The sequence below is a fragment of the Talpa occidentalis genome, unplaced genomic scaffold (assembly GCF_014898055.3).
Source record: "Talpa occidentalis isolate TD23 unplaced genomic scaffold, MPIMG_talOcc4v2.1 talOcc4.14, whole genome shotgun sequence".
NCBI lineage: Eukaryota > Metazoa > Chordata > Mammalia > Eulipotyphla > Talpidae > Talpa > Talpa occidentalis.
This window is the reverse complement of record NW_023601433.1, coordinates 31485225-31499073: the sequence shown is the minus strand read 5'-3', so window position 1 is coordinate 31499073 and position 13849 is coordinate 31485225. Positions and strand designations below refer to the sequence as shown.

At 39.4% G+C, this 13849-nt stretch overlaps 1 protein-coding gene and 1 long non-coding RNA gene across 2 annotated transcripts in view; both read left to right on the top strand.

Annotated features, from left to right (window-relative positions):
- Positions 1–13849, top strand: part of RYR2 (ryanodine receptor 2) — a 697569-nt gene that overhangs the window by 66410 nt on the left and 617310 nt on the right. The gene's annotated exons all lie outside the window — the stretch shown is intronic.
- LOC129145754 (uncharacterized) lies at positions 2951–11961 on the top strand. The gene is made up of 3 exons (XR_008551761.1): positions 2951–2990; positions 9161–9238; positions 11794–11961. It is a non-coding gene; the product is annotated as an uncharacterized LOC129145754 (long non-coding RNA).

The window sequence follows — 13849 nt, the reverse complement described above, 5'->3', positions numbered from 1 at the left end:
AATTAGATTTTCCAGGTACACGGGAAACTATGCCTGGGGGAAGCTACCCCTTTGGAGAATGGTAGTTCTTGCCAGGCTAACAGCTAGTGTTTTTCCATATCTTATGCAATAACTACCTACAAAGTAGTCAAAGACATTTGCTAGATGCAGTAAAGCAACTGCTATTTTCAGCATCCAGTAATGTCTCAACTACATATTGGATGCTGTGGTTGGCCCTAGGGAGGCAAAAATAAAATTATTCATGGTTACCTTTCTCTCAGAGTATAAGCAAATAAGTGCTTTAGGCCAAATACTCAATGTGCTTGCTCTTAAAAGCAGAGATAGTGTTAAGTTTATTGTTACAGTGTCTGCATTCAGACCACTAGATTTTGACTCCTGTCTGCCTAGTTCACTTTATATCGGCTTCCATTGGCTTCTCTGACACTGGGTTTCCTCATCTATAAAATGGTCCAATAGCAGTCTTTACATCACAGGAGCGTTTGGAGGATTAATGAGATAATTTGTGTATGACTTGTGTTACATTGTTTGACATATAGCAAGACCCTGATAAATGTTAACTCCTATTATTTAAACAGTCCATCCAAAGTACCTTAGGAATTAAAGTGGTGGGAAATGCACTTTGAATTCCAACAACTCTGGACTATTTAGCATCATTTAAATTTGTGTCAGAAACAGTAGCTGAATCATCTTTAATATTTTACTTGTTATGAGTCTGAAAAGAGACAATGTGTGCAAAGTATTTGCACTTGGAATCTTGTAAGTGCTCAGTCAATGGTGATTATAAATGTATAGTCTGGCGGGTTTGAACTTGGTTTGGATCCAGATCTTCCCAGTTTTGTGTTTGTAAATAAGTCTCTTAAGTGCTTTGTGCCTCAGTTTCTTCATGGGTAAGATGTAAATAAGGACAGACTCTATCTTCTTAGCTGTGTTGTGAAGCAAAGTGTACTGCATGGAGCTTTGTACAGTGTACAGCTTTGTACAGTATTATTGTCATTTTTTCTGATCTGGCTCTCCAACATATATAGTGGCTAGTGAGAGTTAAGGGTTTTCCAGATGGAGTTCTGAGTGGCTGTGAGAACAATCTGTGTGGTACATCTGTGACCCCGCAGATTGCCAGGTGATCAGAGATCCGTGTGGCATTCGCTGCCCTCATGCTGTGCACATCCCTCCTGAGGCTGTGGGCTCTGTCCAAGAACATGACCTTCCTAGACAGGAGGTCAGCTCTGCAGGTGAAGAGAAAGGAGGTACTTCCTCCTATTAGAATCTACAACTACAGATTTAAGCATCTCTGTATATGTGTGTATTAGGTTAGTAAGACCATTGTAATCCATGCAGATGGAGTATAGGAGGCATGGTACAGAGTTGAAAGGGTGCAAGAGAAACTGAGAGGTAAGACTTATGCAATTTTCAGAATCCATATAACAGTACCATATTTTTTGGGTTATATTTAGATCAAGGTGAAAAATGAAAAAGGATGATGTTAACTTCTGTTGAGTCTTTTGAGTACCAGCTTAGTTCAACCTGGCATTTTACAAAAATTTTCTCATTCATCTTAAGAGTGACTGAAGATAGAAAGAGAGCATATTCAACTCCTATTTTCTTGGCTAAGGAGAAGTCTGTAAAAACACACATGTAAGAGAGTTGAAGCCCAACAAAACTAAGGAGAAAGTAAACTCCGAACAAGTTGTTTTCCTGGGCCAGACAAATTACTTCCTAGGACTTTCCGAGGATTTGTAGTGGAGGTTGCTGGACCAGTCTCGTTAGTCACTGAGGAGCTGTAGAGAAAGGAGAAGATGAACAGAATCCCAGAAACTTTGATGTCTTTGATTTTAACGTCAGATGAAATTCTACACTGATAATCAAATATTTGTTCTCTGAGAAAGGGAAGCATAATCTCCAGAATCCATCTTGAGTTCACTCAAGCAAGCATGGTGGTGACCTTGGTGGGATGTAAATAGATCACAATGGGATGTATAGATTCAGACATGGTGTACTTGGCAAAGTGTCTGTTGGGTTCCTTAGGAAAAAAGAATGATTTATAGGGGAAAGTATAATGGATGATCGTTTATTTATTTATTTATTTGTTTGTTTGTTTATTTATTTGTACAAGCACTGGGTACAGTCAGAAGCACGGGAGGGTGAGAGAATTCACCAGAGCCAGAGCAGGGAACAGAACAGGCAGACTGACGAAATACACTGCTGAGGGGAGCCGCAGGCGAGACAAGGGAGGTCTGTCGTGCCATCCCTCGCTGGTGGCCGGGGATCGAACCGGTGCTGCAGAGGCTGTGGGCAGCTTCGCAGCCCAGCGCTCAACCGCTGCGCCACCAGGGGAGGCCCCATGATAGTTTACTAATGTGGGGATTTCCATGGCTATTTCCTCAAAGTACTGGTTGTTGGTCTTAGGGTGCTAAAAAGGGATGTGTGCCTTAGCTACTTTGGGATAGACATTTTCATCAGTGTCTTGACTATGGCATGGAAGATAGCCTTATCAGATCAAATTTGTAGAAAATTGCTCTTGAAGGTCAGAGAGGCTGTTGGGAATGATCCAGTCAAGAGGACAGTAATTCAGAGGGGAGGGTCATTTTAGTAGTGAATCCCTTCATCTATACTGTGCTAATTTAAAATGAGAAATGTGTTCCTAAGCAAGGAAAGACTTAACACATTATGGCCTTTCCTTTTCAAAAAATGAAAGCTAGAAAAGAATAGGCACATACATAATGACATATAGGAGAAAAATAAAGACTTATTCAGCAAATTCTCTGATCCAAATTAAAAGAGAGCCAAAGCAGTTAGCTAACTTTCTTATAGGCATGCTAGATTTTTGTTTGTTATTGCAGTATTATCAGTTAATTAATTAATTCTCAAAGCTATTTGTAAATGTGCTGTCACTTTCTGAAATGTTTATTAAAAGTTAACACATTTTCTCTTTAATTTTTCCCTAGACTCTGAGATGAAAAGACTTTTCTCTCTTCTTTGAAGTTAATGAACAGGTGTGTGTATGTTATAGGAATTGTGTATAATGTGTGTCTATTAAGCACTGATTGCAGTTTGTGTGTATGCCCTTTGTGCTAGACCATGTGCTCCTGCTCTTTCTAGTACAGGGTCTTTCAAGCTTTTTGGGCTGAAACCCACAGCAAGAACTACATTTTGCTTAGCGATTCAGTGTACACACATACATATACTTTACACAGAGCTGAAACAGAAATTCACAAAATAATGCTTAATATCTGATACTTTCTCATGCTTTCTGGTTTTGATTCTATTCTATTTATCAATACCAGTGAAGATCCCCTCTAGTGATTTTTACCACTAACTGTTTTTAAAACTCTGCTCTGGCAGACCCTTAATACATATTTAAACACTGTAGTTGTGCCTGCTGTGGCTCCAGTGGTGTAATCGGTTGGCACGTGGTATATTTATAAAGCACTATAGTTGTTCCTTACTTCCAAGGAAAAACTGTTTGTATTATCATCTCATATTGCATCATCACAAGTGATGCCAAATCAAATACTTCTAGAAAACAGGGCATTTCTATTTTACAGATGGAGGGCTGTTACAGTTAGTGGTGAGTCATAGTTAGGAAACAGCTATAGAGTCTGGTTATTGGTCTGTGTCTCATATTTGTAATGGTTTGCCTAAAACTTGTCAGTTAGCTCATGTTTGCAAACTGGGAGAAAAAAATTGTCTGCAGAATCTTAGAGTTGCAGAATCTTAGTTGTTTACAGAATCTTAGAGAACTCAGTGGTTATAACTTCTTACTCAGTACAAGAGTCACTTCTATAGTATCCTCACAGTTGACCATTCAGCATCTGCTTGATTACCTCCAGAAACAGGGAGACCATGGCATTTGCTTGTCAGTTGTGTTTATTACCACACATTTAGTAGCTTAAGGCTAAACACATTTATTGTCTTACAGGTTTATAGTTCAGAAGTCTGAAATGGGATCTCATTGGGCTAAAATCAAGGTGTTGGCAGGTCTGCATTTCTTTTGAAGGTTGTAGGAGAGAATCTAGTTCATGTTTTTTCTAGCTTCTAGAAACTGCCAGCTTTCCTTTGTCTCATTCTAACTTCAAATCCAGCAATGGTCAGTTGAGTTTTTGTCACATCTTATCAGTCTGACTCTTAAATCTTTCGCTTCTTTCTTCCACTTTTTAAAGTATTCTTGTGATTTCATTGGGTCTACGCAGATAATCTAGGATAATTTTAAAGTCAGGTGATTGACAGCCTGATCTCCCTTTCCAGGTAAGGTAACATGTTCATAGGTTTTAAAGATTGGGATGTGGGCATTTTAGGTGCTTTGTTACTGTGCCTTCCATACTTACTGTCTTCCAAGCTAGCCTATGGTAACCACTGGTTCTAATTTTAGAGAGCACACATGTTGACTTAGGACAACTACTTTAATTCATATGTCAGGCCAATTTTTAGATGTAGAACAAGGAAACCTGGAGATTTTCAGCTTTGAGAAAACCAGCAGTATTGAATGCTGAGACTGAGAGAATATCTTGGTTAAAAAACAAATTCATAGGGAGTGAGAGCTCTGACTCTGACATGTGCATTTAGTAGAGAGAGATGTTTACTTGGTGTTTGGCAGAAAGGGGGGAAACTATGAATCTTGAACAGAGGGCTCAGAAGAACCTGTAAGATGTTAGGTTGCTTACTATCTTAATTGCACTATTTTGCTTGATTGAGGTTGGGAAAAGATATTTAAGATGATTGCTACCAGTCCAGAGATTTGGTTGGTTGTGAGTGAATTTTAGAGCATTCTTTGGCAGTTCTGATTCTATTAGAGATTCTGATATGCTGAGCCATGTGACTGGGTCTGCTGTCTGTGACTCTCAGCTGCTGAGGAGAAATAAGTAAACAAAGTAACATTTAATAAAATTGTTAGAAAAAATGAAACACCATAACTTCCAGGTGATTTACTGCTTCATTCTGTTAACACTGACATTATAACAGTTGTAACCCTTCAAGGGAGTCTATTATGGGAATGCCCTCATTTTGGAGTGATTACAATTTAATTATAGGCTGAAACAGATAAACTAAGGAATGATATGAGTATTAACAACAGTTTCTATACTAAGTTCCTTGTTTGCACTTAAAAAATTATTAAGCAAATCAATTCAGACACAGTTTTCAAATTAACGTTCTTTGTGAAAGGCGAAATAAACAATTTCTAACAAGAGGATTTTTATTTTCCTTTGGTGTATACTTTGTTCAGTTAAAAACAAAATATCTCTTCTTGCATGGGCAAAAAGACACCATTTATTACTTATTAATGAAAATATCCATTTTCCAAATGTCACTTTCCCTACTGTATAGAATAAATGTTGGCTAACAACATGTGGCAGCCATGGAGGTATGCCGCTTAGCTCTCTCTTCCAGAGAACCTGCTGTGAGAGAGTAGTTGGTCTTTTACCAACAACCAACATGTAAATGAGCCATTTGGAAGCAGATCCTCTAGTTCTAGCCAGTCCTCCAAAGATGCTGCCCTGGGTGATACTAACAGCAACCTCATGAGAAATTTTGAGCCATAACCATCAGCTAAGGTATTTTTTAAATTCCCAGTCCACAGAAACTGTGCTTTCAACAACTTATTTTGGGGTTAATTTACTGGCTAGCAATGGATAACTAACGCAGGTGGACTTATCAACAATGATCTTGAAGCTAGACAATAAAAGTCAACCTAGAATAGGAAGAGTGAAAAGAGTGGAAAAATAAAAGTGAGCACATGTGAGCTCTATATGGCAAATATCATATACAAGCAGTTGGATTCAGAAGGAAAAGAGAGATAAAAAGGTGCAGAAAAAATATGCTTAAAAATTATCTAATTAATGAAAAAATTATCTAAAATTAATGAAAAAATACCCCATAGATCCAAGAAGTTTAGAGAACTCCAAGCAGGAGATATGTGTGTGTGTGTGTGTGTGTGTGTGTGTATGTATAAACATACCTATATGTATATATATGTATATGCATATGTATGTATGTATAAACACACCTAGGCATATATAGAAATCAAACTGTTGAGAACCAAAGACAAGAAGACAATCCTTAGGGAATACAGAGAAAACAGAACTATTAAAGAAGAATTGCGGTGCTAATGGTATCAGATGTCTTGTAAACTATCTGATCCAGAAGCAGTGGAATAACATCTTTAACATGGTGAAAGGAAAAATAAAAAAAACTGTCAACCTGAATATTTTACCTAGGCAAAATATCTTTCAAAAATAAAGATAAAATAAAAGATATTTTCGAACAAACAAAAACTGAGAAAAACTCATTGCCAACAGACCAGGAATATAAAGAAATTTAAAGGAGTTTCATCAGGCAGATGGAAAATGATGACAGATGGAAATTTGGATCTACACAGAGGAATGAAGAGTGCTAGAAATGGTAAAAATGTGGGTAAATAAAAACTGACATTTCTCTGTAATTTTTGATCTCCTTAAACAATAATTGGCTGTCTAAAGAAAATTAAGTGTATTGTTGGTTTTATAGCATATGTAGAAGTAAAATATGTGACATCAACATCATGAATGTCAGGAGGTTGCAAATGGAATTATATGGAACCTTATGACAAGTGGAATAATATGATTTGGACGATAGCATAGTGATATTAATGATATATAGTGTATACTCTGGAGCAATAACAAAAAATAACTGAAGAGATATAGTTAATAACCAAATTTTATTTTAACCAAATTTTAAAGGTAAAATAGAATCATAAGAATTCTCAATAGAAAACAGATAAGGGGGGGGAATGGCATTAATGGAACAAGTAATCAGTGAGCTATAGGTATATATTGTATGTATACAGCATATTGATGATTATATTTATTTATTTAAATTTTATTTCCTTTTTTATTTTTTAATTAATTAATTAATTTTTTTAATAGAGGCATGTTTTTTATTTATTTATTTATTTGTTTGTTTGCTTGTTTGTTTTGTTTATACATGCACTGGGTATAGTCAGAAGCGCGGGAGGGTGAGAGAATTCACCAGAGCCAGAGGGGAGAACAGAGCAGACAGACTGATGAAGTACACTGCTGAGGGGAGCAGCGGGCGGCAGGAGAGGTCTGCGCGCCATGTGGGACCCTCCTCTGGTGGCCGGGGAGCAGCCGGGGATCGAACCGGAGCCGCAGAGGCCGTGGGCAGCTTCGCAACCCAGCGCTCAACCGCTGCGCCACCGGGGAGGCCCTGAGATTATATTTAAAGTAAATAAATGAAATATTCATCTTAAAGGACATAGCTTGTTAGATTGAATAAAAAAAGCTCATATGCTTTTTATAGGAAACCCACTTTAAATATAAAGATTAAGACAAGTTTATAAAAATAATCTGCTCAAACACTCAGCAAAAGAAAACTGGAGTTGCTATTATATCAAAGTTTATTCCAGATTAAGAAATATTACATGGAATAAAGACTGACATTACATAAAAGCTTCAATCATCAAAAGACATACTTTTATTTTTTTATATTAATTTTTTTATTTTTTACATCATTGTTCATTTTTAAACATTTGCTTCCCCCCCAACCCCTCAGGTGTAGTCCCGATAGAATTTCCTTCACCAATGCACCTGTGCACCATCACCTCAGTCCCCTGTGCTCCTCCCTCCCTCTGATCCCTCTTCCTTCTCCTCCCCTGCAGGATGAAAAGACATATTTTAAATATACTTTCATTTAGTAATAGAACTTAAGAATATACTAAGGAAAAACTGATAAAATTGAAATTGATAAATTCTCAATTATAGCTGGATATTTTCAACACTTCTATCTCAAAAATGAGTAGAAAAAATAGACAAAAATCAATAAGACAGAAGATTTCAGTAGCATTATCAATTACCATTTATAGAACTAGTGTCCAGTGGTACGCATTAGTATTTTTCAAGTACCCATGGATGTTCATCAAGGTTGACCATATTATGGGCAACAACAACAAAAATCTCAATAAATGTAAGAGACTTAAAGTCACCAAGTATATTCTTTGTTCAGAAAGGAATTAAACTAAACACCAATATGATAAAGATATCTCACCCACTCAGAATGCTTTTATTGTTTTGTAGGCAAAAGCTGAAAAGGTGTAGAGTAGCGTGTACTTGAACCTTTTAATACTGTGTATACAGAAGTGGATCACCTCTTGAATGGCAAAAGGACATTCCCCAGTTGTTCGAGCGAGGTGGGAATCACTACTAGGGTAGAGGTGGATGTCCTTTAGTTAGGAGGGGCAATAAGAGTCTTACCTTGGTGCCCTATTATTTGCCCATATTTCTGCTTGCCCATATTTCTGCTTCCTGTTTGAACTCACTAAGATGACTTATGCATGATTCATGGACTGATGGGACCAAGTCAGCCCTTGGGATTAGCAAAGGACATTGGGTTCCTTTTAGGACGCCATCAAGGGGGAGGCCAGTGACATTCCTGGCTCAGGAGGCCATTCTGTTCCCCTTCCCCTCTCCTCTGTTGGTAGACTCTCTTTGAGCTAATTCTACTCTGCTATTGACCCTTCCCTTGGAAAGAACAACAACAGATTAATTTTTAATCAGTTGTCTGATGTTCCTTTTAATTATAATGTGTGTAAAGATGAGCAAGGTAAAGTAAAATTTAATAACTTCATTTCAAGGAAAGTGGGCAAAAGAACTGTCCAAAATTTTAATCTATATATAATAATGGTATAGTTATAAACAGTTGTAGAAAGTGCCAGGGAATGTTGTACATTTACTCCATCTTTTTTTTTTAAAGATTTGTTTATTTATACAAGAACTGGGGTACAGGCCAGATGTGCAGGAGGGTGAGAAGATTCACCAGAGACAGAGTGGGGAACAGAACAGGCAGACTGACCGAAGTACACTGCTGAGGGGAGCAGCGGGCGAGACAGGAGAGGTCTGCTACATCATGTGGGTGTCTCGCCGGCTGGCTGGGATCGAACCCACGCAGCAGAGGCTGTGGACAGATTCACAGCGCTGCGCTCAATCGCCTGTGCCACCAGGGAGGCCCCGTTTACTCCATCTTTATTCTTCAGAGCACTCTGTGGTAGTTATTATACAGTTGGGGACACTGAGTCAGAGAGCTAGTAAGTAGTACTATGGGCTATGATTCATACCCAGAGAGTTTGGCTCCAAATTTTGCCCTACTCACCATGCTATACTATGTCTTACTGCAGCAGGAAAAATGGGAATAATGGAGCAGAACCATGCCAGAGCCCAGAAAACAAAACTTGGAGATCCCTTTTAGCTAACAAGTAAGTTATTTGCAACATATTTAGTAGATGGTAGATGACTCATGCTTTCAATGCCTTATGTAAGGTTACTAAGTTACATTTGGTTTATTTTCAGGTATCTTCAAGAAATCTTAGCAACAGCAACCAGGGATGGTTTAGCATCACTTTTCTATTATCTTTGTGATATAATACCATGAGGCAAATACAAAAAGTTCCTCTGGTAGAATGTCACAGGAAAGAGCTTTCTCATTGTTCTTGTTACAAATTCTAAAGTCATACTCTCTGGCCTCCCCCAAGTTGTTTTGACTCCCTGTGTTTTACATAAGTTTTGATTCATGGCTTTTTTTTTTTTTTTTTTTTTTTATAGAGGCATGTTTTTATTTATTTATTATATTTGTTTGTTTGTTTTGTTTATACATGCACTGGGTACAGTCAGAAGCGCGGGAGGGTGAGAGAACTCACCAGAGCCAGAGCGGGGAGCAGAACAGGCAGAAGGACCGAAGCACACTGCTGAGGGGAGCAGCGGGCGGCAGGAGAGGTCTGCGCACCATTGATTCATGGCTTTTTGAGGGTCCTTAATTGTGATAGATTTGTCTTTGGTGCAGCTTTTACTTTCTAGCACTTATCTTATGTGGATACCTCTTGAGGATCTTTTCCATGCTGAATGTGATCCTTGGAATTGATGACATGCAGGTGTGTGACCACGTCTTCACTTGGTCACAGGAGCCTCAGGGAGCTTTAGGAATGGCCCTTGCCTGAGTGTTGGGCAGCAGAGGCCCCACTCAGTTCATGCTTCTGTGCTCCTCACTGGTTCTTGTGAAGGAGCCATGCAGATAATTGACTTACCGACATCACTTGCTCGTCCTTGACAAACCTCGCTTCTACCCTGCCCCCAAACTGCTTGCTTTGCCAATTGAATTTTATTAATGCAACTTGATAGAATAATAAAGTGGAAGCAGTAGCTTGCTACATGGCTAGAATGCAGTTTCCCTGTAGAGAAAGTAGTGTGGAATGTGATATTGCTGTAATTCAGAGGTTCATGGACAGATAGCTAGTGCAGGGAAGAATTATGTAAGAGGCTGAATAACCTTGAGTTATTCTTACTGTGAAAAATACCGTTGCATCTTTCCTTACCTGGGTTTCAGTTTATCTGCTGGACAAGGAGGACTTCTAAGGGCTCCCAATAATAAAAGACCAAATCAAACATTTCCCTTCTTTCCCCTCTCTCTTGTTCCCCACGCCCCCCTCTGTCACCCCCCACCCTGGCCATATGGGTTGTCATACTCCCAATGAGCTTGTAAAGAGCACACTAACTTCCTACAGCAGGTCCCGGGCAAGCTTGGCATCTTGTACACTGATGACTATTTGGGATGTGTGCTCAGTGCATTGGATCTTTCTAGAGCAGGCTGTGTGTGGGAGAAGTATTAGGAGAAGGCAGAAGGTTTGCCTTTTCAAATACACTGCAATGTGAAATGGTTCTTAGTACACCAAAGGTTATATTATAGATTAATGGTTAGAAAGGATCCTGAATAAAGATTCTAGGTCTTGACCTTGATGTTCATGATCAGTACTAGGGGCTGGGCAAGATTTTACTTTGCTTCATAAATCAGCATGTAACATTGTGTGTGGGGGGGTGGGTATGTATGTATCTTTCATTGTAGTGATTAATTTCACTTCCCTGAATGAAGATTTTTTTTTTTGGGCCAGCGCCAGAGTCTGAGTTAGGGAGAATGGGGAGCTTTCCTCCTTCCTGCCATTTTCTCTTGCATCTTGTTATATGTGTTTTTTCTACTGGGCAGACCTCTCTAGAGTTCCCCAGCTCTAAAATAATTTACTGGAGAGCAAGAACTGGACTGCTAAGCAGTGTAAATAGTAAGACTTTTAGTAGCTAATGTGAGATTTCCTTTCTGTTGCTAATAATTTCTTGGTGAGGAGGAAGGATAGTTGTGATTCTGGGGTTATGCTTAGTTTAGAGTTGGTAAGAATGTCAACTCTTATGATCCTGCTACCAATGTAATTTTCATTATTTTGGCAGCAAATAATGTTTATCAAAGGAGAGTCACTTAGAAGAATGGGTTATCTTTGAAGACAATACTTCTGTTTATCAATACACAATAAATTAAGATGTGCAATTTCATTCTCCATTTCAGTAAGTATGGAGGATGGAAGGAAGATAATCTTCTCCTTTTAATTGTCTGCTTTGGGTGCATTTTAAGCAATTTTGTAAGGCAAAATTTACCACTTAGTTACCAATAAGTTTGCATAAGCAAAAATTTACTTTTAAGCTTTTTTATTGTAAAATATAAAGTCTACATAGCATCTACAGTTAAATAAAAATTTAAGAAGTGACAATCAATAAGAAATGAATACTTGTATCATTGCCTGAAATAGGACATTGTCAGCACCTTAGAAACTTGAAGTGTGCTGTGCCCTTCCAGAATAACCATCACCCTGAGTCTGGAAAGTCAGGTCATTTATCTGTTTCACATTGTAGTTTTATCACTTGTGCTGGGCATATTAAAAAAGTGTATCCCAGAAGGGTTTTTATTAATATCATTGTGTTTTTGTTCATCTAGTTTTTCTTGAAGCAGCGGTAGCCTGGGAGACTTGAGACATCATCATCATCATCATCATCATCATCATCATTATTATTTTTCCAACCCAATCTAGTTTTGTCATTTATAAAGTCTATGTATCTATTCTATGTGGAAGAAAATGAAAGATTTGAAGAGGCTAAATGGTTTCATGGTTTTTTTTTTAAGGGTAAGATGAAATTTTTTAAAAAGATTTAGTTGCTTATGCATACAAGAACTGGGGTACAGGCCAGAGGTGCAGGGGTGATGGTGAGAGGATTCACCAGAGACAGAGCGGGGAGCAGAACAGGTGGATTGAATGAAATACACTGCTGAGGGGAGCAGCAGGCGAGGCAGGAGAGGTCTGCTGCACCATGTGAGTCACCACCCTGGCCAGGGATTGAACTTGTGCTGCGAAGTGCTGTGCTTAACCCCTTGTGCCACCAGCGAGGCCACAAGATGAAATTTTTAATGAAACTCCAATATAAAAACAAATTAGTCTTTATTTTATAACTTAAGATTTGTAAAATTTACTCATTACAAAGTCAATAAATAAGAATAAATGGTGGCAGGAGAACTACAGGGACTATACCTGAAGGGAGAAATCAAATACTGTACAAAAGTGAACAACGATGTAAGAAAATAAATTAATAAACTTAGTAATAAAGAGAACACATTCGCACATTGGCCGTAGTCAGTGTGTTAAACTCTGTAGTCTAGAGTTCCTCTATTTTGAGTATAATCTTATCTTAAAGATGTATGAAAGTTGAATGTGCAAACCCAATGAGCACAAGAGAAGATACTCGACATTGCTAGTTATTAAGGAGATGCAAATTAAAGCCATAATGAGATATACCCGACAGGTCGACTATAGTAAAAAAGTATACAGTATACTGTATATACAAAAAAAAGTATATTGTATTTACAAAGTATATATAGTACTGATGCTGTAAGGGGCAGGACCGGACACAATGCAGGTTTTCTGATCCCATGCAGATCGGGTAAAGGAGGAGTCAGAGTCCTCAGTAGTTTTGCAGGTTTTTTATTTGGGGTTCACCAGGCATATGGCAGGCAGGGGTGCTGGCTGGGGGGCTGGGAGGCTGGCAGGCCTCCCAGCCCCCAGCAAGTCCTCACTCTATCTGGGCTCTCTAGCGTTCGTTCTGCTGCTTCTCCGCTTCGGCTGCGGCTGCTGCTGGTGCTGGTGCTGGTGCTGCTGGCGTCCCCCCGTGACGCCGCCCTTAAAAGCACAGTCTTAGCTCAGCTGAATCCCATCTACCTATGCCCACACCCTATTCCAGGTGCCCACCATCAGGCATGCATTCAGGACAAGGATCCATCATCTATCCTGATGGCGGAAGGGCAGAAAAGCCTGATATTTTCTTTACCCTACAGTCCACCCCCTCAGGGTTTTCTGCCATACAGTCTATACATATATACACAATTTTCTAAGCAAACAAACAATGCAGCCATGGCCCACAAAAGCAAATACATCAAATAACAAAATACAACATAACAAAATACAACAGAACACAAATAAGTCCAGGCAGGGCACCAACCAAGTGCAAAAGACAATTATTGGTACCAGCAGATGAGCCACCAAATCTGCTGCCGAAGGCACTGCTCATACGAGGGAGGGGAAATCACACACGGCATCTGCTATAACACACCAGGAGCCGTCAGGCTTCCTGGCCTTCTCTGGCTGTAGTCTCTGCTACAAGGCACACACAGCATCCACCCCCAGGATGCACTAGCTCTGGGATTGGCAATTTTATTCTGTTGGGGGTAATCGCCAACCCTCAGGGTTTCTGTCTGCAGTCGCTCCAACACTCGGCCTTCATGGCCACCCATGCGACTCACAGACCCCTGCACTCAAGCCAACCCACTGCACAAGCACATGGGTTGGGGATCCAAACTTTGCATTTGGCTTGGGCTCCACCCCAAGCCACATTCCCCACCCGTCCCCCAAGGACGGGCTCCTCAGCTCCTCACCCTCACTCAAGAATGAGCAGGGCATCACCCATAGGTGATTTTACGAGACTCACAGGGCTTCAGCATACCC